The sequence below is a fragment of the Chiloscyllium punctatum genome, chromosome 49, assembly GCF_047496795.1.
Source record: "Chiloscyllium punctatum isolate Juve2018m chromosome 49, sChiPun1.3, whole genome shotgun sequence".
Taxonomy (NCBI): domain Eukaryota; kingdom Metazoa; phylum Chordata; class Chondrichthyes; order Orectolobiformes; family Hemiscylliidae; genus Chiloscyllium; species Chiloscyllium punctatum.
In genome coordinates, this window is record NC_092787.1 from 46,075,172 (window position 1) to 46,092,441 (window position 17,270).

At 43.6% G+C, this 17,270-nt stretch overlaps 1 long non-coding RNA gene across 1 annotated transcript in view; it reads right to left on the reverse strand.

Annotated features, from left to right (window-relative positions):
- Positions 1–1,686: 1,686 nt before the first annotated feature.
- The window catches only part of LOC140469676 (uncharacterized), a 71,870-nt gene continuing 56,286 nt past the window's right edge, over positions 1,687–17,270 (reverse strand). Inside the window, exon 3 of the long non-coding RNA XR_011956201.1 lies at positions 1,687–2,336. This is a non-coding gene — a long non-coding RNA (uncharacterized lncRNA). The remainder of the gene's footprint in view (positions 2,337–17,270) is intronic.

The window sequence follows — 17,270 nt, forward strand, 5'->3', positions numbered from 1 at the left end:
AACATAAGAAATTGAAGGTGGATGTCAGAGCTACAGGCCCAACAGCGAGCTCCAGGACAGCAGCAGGAGATGAGGAACTCCCAGCTCAGGGAGTAGTTCCTGCTGCAAGACCCCTCAGGATGCATGGGGCATGCTGGAGGGCCCTGACTTTATTTACTGAGGATGAGTGAGGTGCAATGCCAATGCAGGTTCCTTATGTCCTGGCACCCAGTGCTGGAGTGGGACCTGGGGTCTGCAGGAGTGGGAGACCACCCTCTCCCAGTGACTGTGAAGGTCACTGTGGGGCTGAACCTCTATGGGACTGGCTCCTTCCAGGGAACAGTGGGTGATATGTGTGGGATCTCTCAGTCAGGCACCCACACATACATCAGGACTATGACTGACTCCATCAGGTCATGGTCACACTGGGTCATCTCACTCCCCCACGATGAGGTCAGTGCTGCAGCCTGAGCAGGAGGATTCAGGAACATAGCTCAGTTCTCCCGGGTGTAGGGTGCCATTGACTGTACCCACGTGGCACTGAGAGGGCAGGACCACAACATGGTGAAATTCATCAACAGGAAGGGGCTCCCTTCTATTAATGTCTAGGTGATCTGTGATCATCGTTACCACTTCCTGGAGGGAAGCTGTCACCACTCCTACATCCTGGAGCACCCTCATGTACTTGTTTGAGGGTCCAGGTGCCTTACTCGGCTGGTTACTGGGGACAAGGGATACCCACTGTGACCATGGGTCACGACCCCCTGTGTGGAACATGATACAATGCTGCCCATTCCTCACCAAGAGCCTTGGTGGAGCAGACGGTGGGACTGGTGAAGATTCAGTTCTGAAGTTACATGGAACAGTCTTGAGGCTGTGCTCCCTCCAGGTAGAGTGAGCCACATCATCCTGATGTGCTGTGCTCAGCACGATAGGAGCAGGCAATGAGGTGACTTGCTGAATACAGAGGAGCTGGGGGAGCAAGAGGAACCTGTCCTTGTCCACGACAGAGCTCCACTGCCTGGATGCTCCAAGCTGGACAGAATGTCATTGACACCCACTTTCAATAAAAGAGAGCTGGGTGCAGAAGACAAGCATTTACTGTTATCTTGTATGGTCATAATGCCCAATTCTGCTTCACATTATGGGGCAAAGTTCTGTTGGCTTCATTTCTGTTCCCCTTTACCTTTCTGTAAATAAAAGCTCATGTTTCCGTTTCTGTTTGCCCCACTGCTTGTCTGAATGTCATGTTTCTTGATAAGCTAATGATAAGCTGTAGGTAATGGGGTACAGGGTGGTGCTGATTTAGAGATGGGCACATGTAAATTGTGTGGCATGCCCAGTTAGCAATAACAAAGGTCAAAGAACAAGGTTGTGTACCCGAGGGGGTGTCAGCAATACCAGCTGAGAGCCATAGGCAGTGTGGTTTCATGGACGTTGTCTCATAATATTCCCAGTGAGGGGCAACGCTGGATTGCCAATGCCCCAGTGCACAGCAACTTTTCAAAGATGGCAGGGTTTTAAGAGATTCTAGTGTTTTGGCATTTACCAAGTAAGTGGCACATTGTTTTGGGAACAAAGTGTGTGGTAAGGTGGAGCCAGAATCAAACATTTGATTTGATTTATTATTGTCAACCATACCTCAGTACAGTGAAATGTTTTGTTTTATGTGCAGTACAGGCAGATCATACCGTACAAAGTGCATAAGGTTAATAGAACAGAGTGAGGAACACAATGTCACACCTGCAGAGAAGATGCACAAGGATCAAGATCAGAATCGCATACAAAATTTGAGAGGTTCCTTCAGAAGTCTAACAGCAGAGAAGAATCTGTTCTTGAATCTGTTGGTACGTGTGTTTAAGCTTTTGTATCTTCTGCCTGACAGATGAGATTGGAAGAAATTATAACCAGGGTGAGATTATGTTAGCTAGAAGTATAGATAGAGTGGGAGGTTGGCTTGCAAGATGGACTGGGCTGTGTTCACAACTTTCTGTTACAGTCCTGGGCAGAGCAGCTGATGTACCAAGCCATGACGTGTCTGGATAAGAATGCTTTCTATGGTGCAGCTATAGAATAGACGTGCTGAATTTCCTTAGTCTCCTGAGGAAGTAGAGCCCTTGTTGTGTTTTCTTGACCATAGTGTCAATGTGGGTGGACCGGGACAGACGGTTGGTGATCATCGTTCCTCAGAACTTGAAGCTCTCGACAGTCTCCAACATACACAGGGACGTGCACTCCACTCTGCTTCCTGAAGTCAATGTCCAGCTCCTTCATTCTGCTGATGTTGAAGGAGTCTTGACCTGATAGGGAGCACACTGAAGGTCTTTCTCATGGCGATTGGTTACAGTGGGTGGTTTCTGTAAGAGACAGTCATACTGTTGAACTGCTGTTCAGGCTTGGGAGCCTCAGAAACCCAGGAGCATCACTATTTTACAGAATATAATCCTGAATCATGATTTCTGTGTATGGAAAGTGACCGAATCATACCAGAAATTGCTATAAAGGGTACAAGTCATTCCAAATATCAACTGCCTGTGAACAGCTCTGGACTGTTTTCAAAAATCCCTGTTTTGTGATGATAAACAACACTGTAATGTCAGGGAACATTTAACAAAATGTCTTAAATAGGTTTAAAGGCAATAAGCAGCCATCCTTCAAATCCCGCCCTCATTTGACAGCTGGTGAAATTTAATGAATCAATCTGGAATTGAAAGCTAGTCTCAGTAATGGTAACGATGAGACTACCATCAATCAGTTCATTAATGCTCTTCAAGAAAGGAAGTCTGCTGTACTTACCCAGCATGGTATACATGCTACTCCAGACCCAGAGCAATGTGGTTGACTCTGAGTTGCCCTCTCAAATGGCCTGGCAAGGTATTTAGTTCAAGGGCAAGTAAAAATGGACAAAAAAAGCTTGTTTTCCTGTGATGCCCACATCCATTGAAAGGAAATAAAACACCAAGTACATGACACCTGTTCTATGAAGAATGTAGAACCCAGCCATGTGACAAATGCCAGGCTTGTTCAAAACAACTACTTCTCTAGCTGGTGCACAGAGGGTTATCAAAGCTGCTGGGCAGTGGCACCACCACCCAGCATACACCATTCGACATCCAGCATCCTCCATCCAACGTCCACACCCACCATCCAACACTTACCATCTAGCATCCACCACCCACCAACCATCACCCCAACATCTACCATCTAGCACCCTCACCACGCAGCACTCACCATCCAGCACCCCGTACCCACCAGCCACCATTAACCATCCAGCACCCACCATCCAACCCTCACCATCCACCAGCCAGCACCCACCATCCAGCACCCAACATTTACTACCCATCATCCAACACTCACCATGGAGCACCCTCCACCCATCTAACTCTCACCATCCAGCATCCACCACCCACCCCCACCCACCATCCAACACTCACCATCCACCAGCCAGCACCCACCATCCTGCGCCCCCTGCCCACCATCCAGCACCCATCAGCCACCATCCAACAACCACCATCCAGCACTCACCACCCACCATCCAGTGCCCACCACCCGCCATCCAGAACTCACCATTCAACACCCATCACCCAGCAACCACCCACCCTCCACCCAGCACTCACCATGCAGCACCCACCACCGGCAACCACATCCAGCACCCACCACTCAGTGCCCCCTGCCCACCACCCACCATCCAAGCACTCACTATCCACTATCCAGGACCCACAGTGCAGCACCCACCGTCCTGCACCCACCACACACTATTTGACACTCACCAACCAGGACCCACCACCCACCATCTACCAATCACCATCCAGCACCCACTACCTACGATCCAGAAACCACCATCCAGCATCCACCATCCAACACTCACCACCCAGGAACCACCCTCCAATACTCACCATTCAGCACCCACCACCCACCATGTACCATTCATCACCCAATACCCAACACCCATTACCCACCAGCCCGCACCACCTACCTGAATGTGCCTCAGGATGACTCCATTACAGAGTCATACCATGAGACCTTTACCAAGGTGAAGCCAAGCCACATATTGCTGTAGATTTTGTGAGTGGCTGAGATGTTTCAAGTATTCCCTGGCTCACTATCACTTGCCCACCCGATACACCCCATATTCAAAACACAGGATGGCTTGCAGCTCGATTCTGATGCAAATATTTTACCAAAATGTAGAAATTTTTAAAAAGTCAAATTTAAAACTAGAAATCACAGCACAAAGAACATGCCCTTTAGCCCAAGTGCTCAATGCTAGTCCTAAATGGTCTACAACATACAAATAAGGAACAAGAATTAGCCATTCAATCCTTTGAGCCTGCTCCATCATTTAATAAGATCATTGCTGATATGACCTTAACCTCAACTCTATGCCCCTGATAATCTTTCATCTCCTTGGTCATCAAGAATCTGTCTATCTTGGCCTTGAAATATTTCTGCAAAACTGCCTTTTAAGGAAGGGAATTCCAAAGGCTCACAAACCTCAGAGAGAAGAAATAATTTCCTCATATCTGATTTAAATCGTTTTTAAACGATGATGCTTAGTTTAGATTCTCCCACAAGCGGAAGCATCCTTTCGACATCCACCTGGTCATGTCCCCTCAGGATCCCAAGCTTGCTTTCTCTCTGCCTCATCATCTTGTCTTTCTAGTTCTATTCTCCCTCATCTTTTCTCTTCTTGAATGGATCAACATTAATCACCTCAACTATTTCCTGTAGTCGCAAACTCCATGTTCCCTCCACTCTTTGGGTGAGGAAGTTGTTCCTGAATTTCTTGCTGGATTTATTAATGACAATCTTACAATGGTGGCAAATGGGACCAGACTTACTTAGGATATCTGGTTGACATGGACGAGTTGAACCAAGGGGTCTGCTCCCAAGCTCTATCACTCTATAACTTGACTGCTAATTCCAGCCTTGTCAACTGGAAACATTTTCTTCACAGTCAAGAGTGCGGTACGGGAAAAGCAGAGCAGGTTAGGCAGCATCTGAGGACCAGGAGAATTGACGTTTCAGGCATAAGCCCTTCATTAGCACCAAACTCTCGACTCTGATCTCCAGCATCTGCAGTCCTCACTTTCTCCACATTTTCTTCTCACTCAGGTTACCATTTATAATTATGATTCCATTCAAAATGGCTCATTCCTGGGACGATGGGTTGGGAAAGGTGAGACATGTTGGTTCCTTATCGGAATTATGAAAAACAAGAGGTAATCTCATCTAATATTCTGAGGGGACTTTCCAGGTTAGATCCCACAGCATCTTCCCACTTAGAAGGAAGGTGAGAACAGGAGGCCAGTTTCAAAACAGTGGATCTCCCATTGAATGCTGTAATGAAAAATCTTTTCTGTCAAGTGGTGTTAATTTGTGGAAATCTCTTTCTTAAAGAGTAGCGGAGCTTGTGACATTCGATTTATTCAAGACTGAGTCGACAGATTTTTGATTTATAGGGGAAGGGTTTGGGAAGGGGGTGCAGGCAGGAAATTAATTTATAATTGTAAGGACTTTTGTAATTCTAAGGACTTTGGTCACCCCTCAATCTTGCCTTTTCTACAGAGTGAATTTGCAGACTGTTTACTGCTAGCTGAAATCTGATAAAATATCTGATATCTGGTAATAATACTGCCACTTTCTCCAGTGTCTCAGTATCCATTTTGTACTAATGGAGACCAGAAATGTGCACATTAATCAGTCCCTACACTTTATTGCATTACTTTAGCTGACAGCTTGCTGTCCTCCTGTCTTGATCTGATCATATTGACTCTCAGTGTTGCCCAGGGAGTGAGAACAGATGTTGCGAGATAACATAATCCGTGCGGCTTCGATTTAGACCGACATCCTTCAAGAATTCTGCTGCCTGGTCAGGGTGCTGTAACTAAACGATCAAAATTATTCACGGGGTAAGGCTCTGAGTGTATTTTTAAAAATAGGTAGAGGAATGCAGATTGATTGGGAATCCAATACGCCCTGGCTAAAGTAAAAATTCATTCATCAATGCTCGCCTTCAAATGAGCTTAAATAAGACTTTTCTATTTCAGCAGGAAAGACACGACAGGAAGCTGCAGGGAGGAGGGGGTTAATGGGTGGAAAGGAAATGGAGCGAGGGAGTGGTGCAGTTTAGCTGAGGGATGGTGATTTGAGGGAAAAGATAGTGAAGTAGCACGAGGGGAGAGTGAAGGAAGGGTGTGTCAGAGAGAGGGCATATCAAGAGGGCGGAAACTAATGGTGTCATTGGGGTGGTGGGAGAGATGGTGCGTATATTTTGCCACATCCTTAACATTATATGGGCACTGTTGGCATGCCCGGCCGTCTCGGAGGACAGCTAGGAATGAATCATATTGCTTTGGATCTGGATTAACGCGTAGACCAGACTTTCACCTCTAAAGGCATTAGTGAGCAGACGGGCTTTTAAGAACATCTGATGATTGTTGTCATGGTTATCATCACTGAGAACTAGCTTTACATTCCAGATTTACTGGTGAAATGAACTGAAGTTTCACAAATTGCCATGATAGCATTTGAAGAAAGTGAGGACTGCAGATGCTGGGGATCAGAGCTTAAAAATGTGTTGCTGAAAAAGCACAGCAGGTCAGGCAGCATCCAAGGAGAAGGAGAATCGACGTTTCGGGCATAAGCCCTTCTTCAGCCCATGGTAGTATTTCAACCCACATCACCGGGACTTCCAGCCTCAGGATTATGTTCCAGAGCCATTATCACAATTCCATCTCCATTGGAAAGTGTAAAGGCTGGTAATAGTGATGTGGGAGGATTGTGTGTGTTGGAAGATAGTTTGTGGGGGAATCTTTTCACTGGGGATTAAGTGGGAAGTTGACAATTTGTAGGAGAGGGAGGGGAGATGACATGTGATGGGGAGGGTATGTAACTGAATAGGACTGAAAGTAAACTGTTCATCAAAACAAAACTCATCAAGAGGAGAGTCTGCTTTATCCAGCAGTTAGATGGCTCAATCCTAGGAGAGTCAAGAGTGTAGTGCTGGAAAAGCACAGTAAGTCAGGCAGCATCCGAGGAGCAGAAGAATCGACGTTTGTGGGCATAAGCGGGGGTGGGGGGGTGGCTGTGAGATAAATGGGAGGAGGTGGGGCTGGGGGGAAGGTAGCTGAAAATGCAATAGATAGATGAAGATGGGGGAGGAGGTGATAGGACGGAGAGGAGGGTGGAGTGGATAGATGGGAAAGAAGATGGACAGGTCAAGAGGGTGGTGCTAAGTTGGAAGGTTAGAGCTGGGGTAAGGTGGGGGGAGGGTAAATGAGGAAACTGGTGAAATCCACATTAATCCTGTGTGATTGCAGGGTCCCAAGGTGGAAGATGAGGCATTCTTCCTCCAGGCATTGGGTGGCTAGGGTTTGGCGATGGAAGAGGCCCAGGGCCTGGATGTCCTTGGTGGAGTGGGAGGGGGTGTTGAAGTGTTCAGCCACGGGGCAGTGGGGTTGATTGGGGCAGGTGTCCCAGTGATGTTCTCTGAAACGATCTGCAAATTGGCAACCTGTCTCCCCAGTGTAGAGGAGATCACACTGGGTGCACATTGGTAGAAGTACAGGTAAATTTCTGTTGGATGTGAAAGAATTCTTTGGGGTCTTGGCCTCCCTATCATTATCCCTCTGATAACTGTCACCGAATGTCATATATCATTCGCTGTGTTAGACACCTTGGCTGTTTCGATATGGCAAAGTGCTTTATACAGGCTTTATTATTGCAACTTCCAATCATTTTCTATCGCAACCATTTGTCTACTTTGAAGTTACAGTTTTTAGGGGTCCATCAGACGCCCGCTGCTTTAAGAGAAGAAATATCCTCCAGTTTGTGGACCAATTGGCATCTGTACAGGGGGTAAAGCATTCACACCAGCCAATCAACAGTTACTGCTCAGCATTTGTGGGACATGAGTCCATATGTCAGGATTAGAACAGAACTCATTGAAACATACTCTGCTGGCTCCCTGTTTCCAGTCCAGTACAATAACATAAGAAACAGGAGCTGCAGAAGATCTTTCCGTCACTGCTACACCATTCCATTAGATCATGGCTGTAATCTCCTCGACTCTCCGATCAGTTCCCCCCCCACCCAAAACCCTTCCCTGAATCAAAACACTCAGCCTTGAATAAATCCAATGTTACAACCTCCACTGCTCTCTGTGAAAGAGATTTCCGCAGACTGACCACCCCTGACTGAAAAGATTTCTCATTTCATCCTTCGATGGGAGATCCACTGCTTTTAATCTACGCCTCCTGTTCTCAGCTTCCCTTTAAGAAGAAAGTTCCCGCTGGGATCTAACCTGGAACATCTCCTCAGAATCCTGGATGAGATCACCTCTCATTCTTCACAATTCCAATGGATATGAAGCCTGACATGCCTCACCTTTCCTAACCCTGTCACTCCAGGAATGAACCTTCCCTGAGCTGCTTTGAGTGGAATTAGATTCTTTCTTAAGAAAGGAGACCATAATTGTACACAGTGCCTTGCTCTGCTCTTACAGATACAGAGCAGACCCTAGGCCTTTCAGTTCATTAAGTCTGCATTGATCTACCTACACTTATCTCACTTTCCAACACTTGGCCCACAGCTTTGAATGTCATGACATTTCAAGTGCTCACCACAAATTTTTTATGCACTTCCAGGGTCACCGTTGAATGTTGTGAGATAGTATTGTGTTACAGGCTATCTTTATTAACTCACTCACCAGCTCGCCGTATTCATTTATACCGGGCTCCCATTCATTCATTCATAACCCTTAACTAACCTGTTATTTACTATAACATGGTTTCATCCATTCATTCATAAAACGGCAGTTCTGTAGTATCCAAATTTAAAAACAATCCTGTTACTGCATTTTCCATACCTTATCAGGAAACTGGACAATACCATTCCTATCAAGTCTCCATTAAACATTATAATATTAATCAGCCCTTACCTACCATCTCTTGGATCTGAATAGATTAAGTATCTGTTAAATACCTTTTAACTGGGCAATTATCCCTTTAAGAAATTAACTGACAAAACAGCACTTGCATAAGATTGCTTGAATGAATGAAACCCACACTGGCAAATAGTAGATAGATCTCACCACCCAGCTGCAGTTTTATATCCTTTATTCTTTTATTCCAATTTCTAACTTATTTGGAGCATAGAGACTTAGTATTTTTACTAACATTTACTAATTTAAAAGACAAAAGGACGAGCACCTCCCAATTATGCAAGCAGGCTGGACAGACACTCTTCATCCCTGGGATAGGGTACAAGCTCTGAATGTTATTGTAACTAAACGAGAAGGCTGCCACCTCTATGAAGAGGTCAGAGGTGCTCTTGGAGAGGAGGAGCAGGAGCTGTAGGCTGGCTGGACAGCAATAATACTGTGGTTACAAGGGTACGGTCCACATAAGGTTACAAGGATAAACGCCACAGCTTGCTGTCAAAAAACCCCACAGAAAAAGCCACAGAATATGAAGGAAGGTTTAGGATGAAGATACAGGAGTCCCAGATGTGCAGGATGACAGGGATTTTGAAGGTTGTAATTATGGCTTGATGAAGTCTGCTTTTGTGGCCAGACTTAAACCTGAGCTGACTAAAATATTAAAGCTCACCAAACTGGACCTGGATCAGAGGGGGACTAATTACTGTGACTCAGTGGACTGAGCGCACCAGCTCAACTGAGATCTGGGGGCCGAATTGCGAGCCTTCAGGCAGGACAAATGAAACAGATCCTCAATAACCTTTGTAAGACCCAAGACAAATGCACAGTTTTATGAATGAATGAATGAAATGGTGTTACAGTGAATAACGGGTAAGGGTTATGAATGAATGAGTGGGAACCCAGTATTAATGAATATAGTGAGCTAGTGAGTGAGTTATTAAAGATAGTCTATTACATAATATCTCATAACAGAATATCTCACAATGTCAAGGGCAGGAACTCTCTTGAAAATGAATAGGAATTTGGAATAAGTTGCAGGGAAAATGCAAGGCAGGAAGGAAAGAATACAAGGGGAGAATGAAATAGAAGAACAGCAGAGGAAGGCCAGATTTGGTGAAAAGTGACAGTATGACCAATGAGGCTTGAAGAAGAAAGAGCTTCTGTGAAAAAGATGGGAATTAGATGAGGTTGCAATGTCTCTGTGAGCATGGAAGAAGGGGAGGGAAAGGAATTGAGGCATTGAGAATCAGAAATGGATGCAGGAGAGACTGAAAATCAGTAATGGATATGGGAGAGATTGGGACTCAAAATGAATATGGAAGAAAGTGGGGGTCAGTTATGGATACACAGGAGATTGAGAGTCAGTAATGGATGTAAGAGAGATCGGAATTCAGTAATGAGTACAGGAGAGATTGGGGAATGGAAATGGATGTGAGAGAGATTGGGAGACGGAAATGGATTTGCGAGAAGAGATACTGAGATAGCGATCGATTCTGTTGAGAATTTGACATGGTTCTTTCTTGTTACTAGTTAGAAATCTGCTATTTGAGAAATATAATAATGTTTATAAGTGATAATATATTTTGATCATCTATAAGATCAGATCATTTTCTGGTGAAACAGGCCCTCAATTTGTGTGAAAGAACCAAAATGCTTTGCCTCTAAAATTTCAATTTCTCTTCTCTGTTTTCACGTACCCGAGTGCCAAACCTGCTTTAGTCAATTCAGCACATATTCTAGGCTGACATTCCAGAGCTGTACTGAGGGTTGCTGTTCTGCCAAAGGTATTGTCTTGTGGCCCATCCACCCTCTCAGGTAAGTACTCCCCGTTATCCTGGATAAAATGTATGTCTCCACCAATCCATTTCAAGAGATGAGCTGGTTAATTATCACATTGCTGTTTGTGAGAACTTGGTGTGCGCACACGCATTGTGCACAGAATCCTTAAGTCATCCAGTCTTTTAATGGAATTTGTTTCCATTGCCTGTGTTCATTCATCTAGTCATGTTCCTTACTGGGTAAATATTGTTTCTGTATCATTTATTGTTGCTGCAGTTACTGCTGTTGTTCCATTCCTTGCTGTGTCTTTGATCACATGGTCCAATGCCACTTTATCAGTTTCGGTTTGAGACTGACGAGTTGAATTGAAGACAACATCAGGAACTGTCTTCAGACTTAGATTTCAAAGTAACACCATTTATTTTAAATTCTTATTGCAAGAGGCTGAAGCTTTTCATCAGAACTAGGACACAAGAAACCGACTTGGACAGAAATAGACACCATTTCATACAGAATGAGAAGAGGATACTGGCAGGGAAAAGTAGCAAGAACTGGTAGTTTCTGATTGGTCAGGGTGTTACCATGGGGATACAGCAGGGATTGGCTGATTTCAAGACCCCATAATAGCTAAACTCTACTCCATCACCAATACTCAGCTCTGGCAAATATTAGCAAACTCATCAAAGTAACATTTGACTTTTCTGCCAATTCACCTTGATATTGTCACTTACACCTGTTACCACTGTGGCTTCAAAAACATGTTAGCTATTGTGAAATTAAATTGGGTACTAAGGGACAGTAGTCATTGTTCCTGAATACTCTCTACACCTTTAGTAAATGTATTTCTCCACTTGAGGATTACCTTGTCTATATTTAATTTGCTCAATTTTCACCACTGAGTCAGCTTCACTATTTGACGAGGGATAGTATGGAGATTATGTATGGAGTTGCAGATTATCCCATTTGTTCATTAAGTCAACTAAATTTCAGTCATAAACATGGAGCCATTGTGATCTCAATGTCAAGAATGCCATTATGGCTGAAGGATGATTTCAAAGATTTGACAATATTACTCATAATCAATGAAGTCAGTTCATCCAATTGTCAGTGGTCAGAACAATTATCTATGCCAACAAGTTAATCCATGCCTGGAAGAGTGAAGGAATACCCCAAGCTCCATGCATCATTTCAGCAGGTCTGGCAGCATCTGTGGAGAGAGAAACGCAGTCAATGTTTCGTGGCTGATATAACTCTCCTTCAGAACAGTTCCAGAATCAGTCATACCAGACTTAAAATGTTGACCCTGTTTCTCTCTCCAAAGAGGCTGCTAGACCTGCTGAGATTCCCCAGCAGTTTCTGAGTTATTTTCAGATTTCCAGCATCCACAGAGTTTTGATTTATTTATCCATGGCCTGTTTGGGATGACATGTATCATCAATGGCTCTCTATCTTATTTAATTTGAGCTCATTGCAAGAACAGTACTGACTGATATAGTCCTCAATTGTTTGGCGAGTAGACCATGTCCCTTGCCTTCCTCAGACTCGATTATTTGGATGGATTCACTTTAAAATCTCTCCTCTTAACACCTTTCAGATAATGACTCGATTCTCTTTGGACATTATGCTATCTTTGGGCTGTCAATTCAACTCTGAATGCCCAATACTCTCATATATGACATGTGTATCCTTGGTGTTCCAAGGCCATTCTCTAATCACTGCCTCTTGCAATACTTGGAGAGTTGCAACCTTTTAGGGAGTTCACATGACTTGAGCAAGGTGCTTGTCTGTTAGGTTCAATGTCTCAGGACAGCATGTCTGCAATCTACAATGTACATCTGCTTCCCTGAATGTCACAGCCAGGTAGTATCTCTGCAACTGGAGTTACTTTTTTTGAGATACTTTGGAAAAAATAGTAACTGCTTGAAGAAAATGGTTTGAAGTGGCTTGTGAGCAGAGTTGACCATCTCTTGTCTCTTCTAAACAGGTATTAAAGAAAATGCTCGGGGCAAAGATGTTGGCCAGGCAGTCCTTCTTGATTTAAGAGAAGCATCATTCCATTTGTGTTAATAACGTGGATGCAAATGTAACCACTTGTCCTTTCTATATTCATGTTGCATCAAGTCCTCCCTCACTCGCATCACTATGGAGGGTGGCCTCAACATTTATATCAAAGTATTTCAGCAATGGCATTGTTGTCACGTGTTTGACCGTGAGGCGGAGGAGCTGAAGGAGGCCATTCTGCTCAACAAATCGCTCGATAAGAACATTCCAGTTCTGATAATCCCCAACTCCACTTTACTGCTTCTTGCCCATAACCCTTGATTCCTTGTTGATTAAAAACCTGTCTTTCTCAGCCTTGAATTTATTTAGTGGCCCAACATCAACAGCTCTTTGTGGTAAAGAATTCTGTTTGTCTGTTTGTGAAGTGGGGAATTTTAAAGGGGTAGAGTTTAAATTATAGGGAGTTATAAGTTATTGAGTTATGTTTCTTAGTTGCCATTGGTTAATTTGTTCATGATAAAAAGTTATTTGCTTGTTAAATCCAGAAAATGGATGAACATTTTCTATTAACCTGAGTTTGTGAGTCTGGTAAACTGGGGACTTTGGATAGGTTAACCAAATCTTTTCACATTTGTGTAGACTCTAGGAATAGAAGGATTTGATTTTCACTGCACTCCCCCAGTGATTTATGACAATAATTACACACGTTTCCAGTGATGAAAAAGAAAAGTTGATGAGGAGAGATGGTTCAGACTTGAGCATGAGTTGGGGAATGTGAAGTGTAGAGGCCTTCAGTATAAAATGAATAAGTTTTGGCCATAGGACTGCCAACTTTCCCAGACTGGTCTAGAGGAGAACCTTCAGTGAGCCATTGATGAATAATGGGTCCACATGTTGTGTTCTTCAAGCCCTTCAGCTGAATTTTTTTTTAACATTCCCGGGATGTGGAAATCATTGGCTGGGCCAGTATTTATTGTCCGTCCCTAGTTGCCCTTGAGAAGATGGTAGTGAGCTGCCTGCTTGAATTGCTGCAGGCCATGTGCTGTAAGTTGTCCCACAATGCCCTTAAGGAGGGAATTCCAGGATTCTGACCCAGCGACAGTAAAGGAATGGTGATATATTTCCAAGTTAGGATAGTGAGTGGCTTAGATGGGAATTTGCAGGTGGTGGAGTTCCCATGTATTTGCTGCCCTTGTCCTTCTAGATGGAAGTGATCATGAGTTTACAATGTACTGTCTGAGGATCTTTGGTCAATTTCGGCAGTGCATCTTGTAGATAGTACACACTGCTGCTACTGAGCATTGATCATGGAGAGAGTGGATGCTTGTGGATTTGGTGCTTATCAAGCATGCTGCTTTGTCATGGATCATGTCAAGTTTCTTGAATATTGTTGGAGCTGCACTCATCCAGGCAAATGGGGAGCATTCTGTCCCACTCTTGACATGGTGCAAGGTGAGGGTATCAAGGGGAGAGGTGGGGATACATTCGAAGGTTTTGTAACAGTTCAAGGTGTTGACTTTGACAGCCTAGCTGCTGCACAACCAGCAATCACCCCGGTGGAAGTCTCACTGACTTCCTGTCCCCCTGCCAGACAGGTCACTGCTACCTGAAAGCTCTGCCTTTGGACTCAATGATCTGGAGAGGTGTGTTCATGACATGGCTAAACAGCTTGTGTGACAATCTGCCAATTGGTCCAACATGGCAGGCTGTAAGAGTGCAGTAGATTCCTGGCGAGCTGGACAATGGGAAGAAACTGGCACTTATACCAAGATTACAATAGCTTTGGGCTTCAATTTGCATACGAAATGATTAGTCTACCACAGCGACTCAAACTCTTTGGGGTGGGGTCTGGGTGGCTCAGTGAGCTGAACGGCAGTTCTGGATCAGATTGGTACTGAATTTGATTCTCATTCTGGGATGGATTCAGAACATGTTCCTTGCCAGACCCATGGTGGCATTTGCTGTAGGTCCTGTCTCCAGGCAGAGAACCTGAGAACAGGAGATATCACCAATCAAGAGTTAAACAGAAATTGCCAATTGGCATCGCAGACCAGTGGGAGTTTAGTGATAAGGACTACCAATAGTGTGTTATGACTCAGTGTTGTTCTGTTTCAGGCAGTTCTGCCCTCTGCGCTCTCTATTAAAAGAAGACAGCAATCAAACAGATAAATAGTCCAGTATCAAACCAACAATCTGCTCAATTAGTTGTACTTCTCAAAGGTAGTCAGAGCTGGAGATTAAGAGCAGCAATTTAGCTGTTGGATTTCCTCACTGAATGAATGAGTCATTTGTTTTTCATTAAGATCCTGGAACCAAAAAATGGGGAGACAACCCAATGTACGTCAAAACACGAAGAGAGCGACCGCTCTGATTAAGATTCCTCGCTGTGGTTAAATGGAGAGGCAAGCCAGTTAGTTAACAGAACACACCGAGTTAACTGTGTCAGCAGCACAACACCATCACAGTTACAGCTTCAGAAAAGGAGACTGAAAAAAACACGTGTTCAGGAGGAATGGGTCACATTACTGACACACTGTTTGATAACACTAACCAGTACCATTTACTGGTAAAGATGGAAAATACCATGAGGTAGCAGGAGTGAGAAAATACTTCTTGGGTGTAGCAATGCAGATCTACCCCTATCACATGGAGAAAAAAAATCCAGAATACCCAGAAAGAAAACGAATTCTAGTTTTATCATTGATTTCTACGGGAGTTAATGCTTCACGTAGAGTTGTGATGTTCATGAATACATGAATAAAGTTAAGTGAGGCCTTCCTGTATTACAGTACCAGGCATGATCATCTGGATACAAATCATGGCATTTTCAACAATTAATGAATAGAATGAATCAAAAAGATTTAGTTCCCATAGCAGAGATGTCAATAACCAAGGCATTAACTTAAAATATTCGAAGAAGTTTTAGAGTGGAGTTAAACAGAAAACATTTTATGCAGAGGACAAAGGTGGGAGTTTTGAATTTAGTTTGCTCTTCAGGGAAAACATCAAGATTTTGGAGATGGTGAGAGGAGAATGGATGGTCAAGGTAGAAAGTCTCCTCACATTTATAAAAATACTTAGATATTCACTCGAATGGGGCGTCTGGGCTGAATGGCCTCTTAATGTGTCCAATCATTTTCAGTTTCAATCATGACATTTGTTTTTTGTACTGGGCTCTGATCATAGTTTTGTTTTAGATTCCCTATAGTGCAGAAACAGGCCCTTTGGCCCAGCTGGTCCACACCGACCCTCGAAAGAGTAACCCACCCAGACCCATTCCTCTCTGACTAATGTACCTAACACAATGGGCAATTTAGCATGGCCAAATCACCTGACCTGCACATCTTTGGACTGTGGGAGGAAACCCACACAGACACGGGGACAATGTACAAACTCCACACAGACAGTTGCCCGAGGCTGGAATCAAACCTGGGACCCTGGTGCTGTGAGGCAGCAGTGCTAACCACTGAGCCACAGTGCCACCATCATACACAGGTACCAGCATAGAATAATAGAATTATAGAGTTGAAAGAAGACCTGGATTATTTTTCAATATACCATTTCAGTTGCATCACACTATAAACTTTTGCTATAAATTCTGTGTCTTACGATCTTATACTCCACAACCACCTGATGAAGGAGCAGTGCTCCAAAAGGGCTTCCAAATAAACCTATTGGACGTTGTGTGAGTTTTAACTTTGTACACCCCAGTCCAACACCAGCACCTCCAAATCATAATTAGAATTACAGAGTAACAGAATAATTCAATTACAGAATATGAAGGTGAGAAAAAAAAGATTCAGCCAATTTTATCTGTGCCGATGCAAAGTTATCATAATACCGCTTCATTGCCCTGCAAATTATTATTACGTCAACTCTGTTGAAATTATAACTGAATCTGCTTCCAGCCTTTTGTCAGGCAATGCATTTTAAATCATTTATTTGCAAATGTTCACTTCTTTTTTAACTAAGCCTTCTGCCTCTGGAAGCATTTACTGTATGGAAACACTTGCTGATTTTAACACTTCTCTGCAATCTCTCCTTACCTTTCTCTGATCTTGGGAGCACAAACCCAGTACTTCAAGTAATTTCATGTAACTGAGTGAAGCTCTCATCCCTGGGAGCACATTCTGAATAAATCTCCTCTCACCATCTCCAAAATCTTGATGTTTTCCCTGAAGAGCAGTGACCAAAGTGCTACAGCTGAGACTTACCCAGTGGTTTATAAATGTTTAACATAACCTCCTTACTTTAGAACTCTTTGGCTGCAAAACTAATAGAGTTACATAAAGCTAACAGCACTATTATATCAAAGATCTCATTCGATTTCAAACTCACCCGATTCCTTCATATTTTCACTTCAGTGCTATCTGCTCCAAAAGCCTGAGATTCAATCACACCACATGGGATAAAGCTGTCTTTATCCTTCAAACTGTCGAGCGGTTCTTCCCAATACTTTCCTGTGAAAGTATTGAATTCAAATCCCATTTTAGTTTATCTTCAAAGTTTTAACACCATCTGCCTGTTTTTTTCTTATTTGTTTTCATATTTGTCCACCTTTTATTTTCAG